A 1,294-nucleotide genomic window follows, 5' to 3' on the forward strand; every position below is an offset into this window, starting at 1 on the left:
AACAATGACCCCAGAAAAATATACACTAAACAAATCAGAAGAGACCTGAAACCAGGGGAAAAGAAAGGGAAAGAAAGGAAAAAGTAAAAAAAAGAAGAAAAAGATTAAAAAAAAAGAATAACAAATATGATCAGGCTGGTGCATAGATTAGTGCCACACACTAGATTTTGTGCATATTTTTGTCTGTTAGAAGAAAGTGCCTCCCAAAATTTTAAAGAGATAAAAACTTATATATGTGCAAAAATAAGGGTAAATACAATAAAGGAATGGAATATGACTGTACAGATGAAAATTAGAAAAGATTTTATAAAAGGAACTAATAAGATAAGAAGTTGGTTGAAAAAAGAAAGAAGACGAATTTAAAAAAAAGGGAGAGAACGTGATCAGACAGGAGACTAGAACAAAGCCATACACTTGAGATTTAGGATATATTTTGGTCTGTTAGAAGAAATTGTATCCCAAAATTTTAAAGAGAGAACAAGTTATATATATATATATATATATATATTAAAATTAAGGTTAACTACTATGAAGGGATAGAATATGACTCTAAAAATGAAAAATAAAAAAAGATTTTTTAAAAAAGCAATTGATAAGATGGTTGAAAAGGGGAAAAATAAAAATTCAAAAAAAAAGAAAAATTAAAAAATTAACTTTGAAAGACTAAAGAATCATGGGGAAAAAAAATCCATGAATTCTATGTGTTGTATTCCCCTAGTGCTGGCGTTCTGCTGTTCTCATTGATCGCTAAATTTGGTCTTGGCTGGCTGTTCTTGCTGATCTTCTGGGGGAGGGGCCCATTGCAGTGGTTCTCAGATGTCTTTGCCGGAGGCGGAATTGCCCCGCCCTTGCCGGGGGCTGGGCTAAGTAATTTGCTCGGGTTTGCTCTAGGGAGCTTTTTTTCCCTGCAAGCTTTCCGTTCAGCTTTGGAGGACGAGATGAAAATGGAGGGCTCCCAATCTCTGCCCTAGAGGAGCTGAGAACTCGGGGCCCCACTTCTCAGTGTGCCCCCAGAGCAAAGCAGTCAATCACTCCTGTCTCCCCGGTCTCCAGCCACACTCCGTGCTGACTGGCCTGTGACCCAGCGTTTCTATCTCTGGCACATGAACCCATGTGGTGTCTCCAATCCTAGCAGATTCCTGTGGTGTGCTCCCGCGCCACTCCTCCTGGGGAGGAAGGGGAGTCTCCCCGGATCTGCCACTTGTTGGATCCCTGCTGGAAGAGTAGTGGCCCAAATGTGCTGTGGATCACAGTTTATGGCAACCCCGAGCTGAGAGCCCACTCCTTGGCTCCA

This window comes from Callorhinus ursinus, unplaced genomic scaffold (genome assembly GCF_003265705.2).
Source record: "Callorhinus ursinus isolate GAN/ISIS: 27379988/994484 unplaced genomic scaffold, GSC_fseal_2.0 scaffold103, whole genome shotgun sequence".
NCBI classification, from domain to species: domain Eukaryota; kingdom Metazoa; phylum Chordata; class Mammalia; order Carnivora; family Otariidae; genus Callorhinus; species Callorhinus ursinus.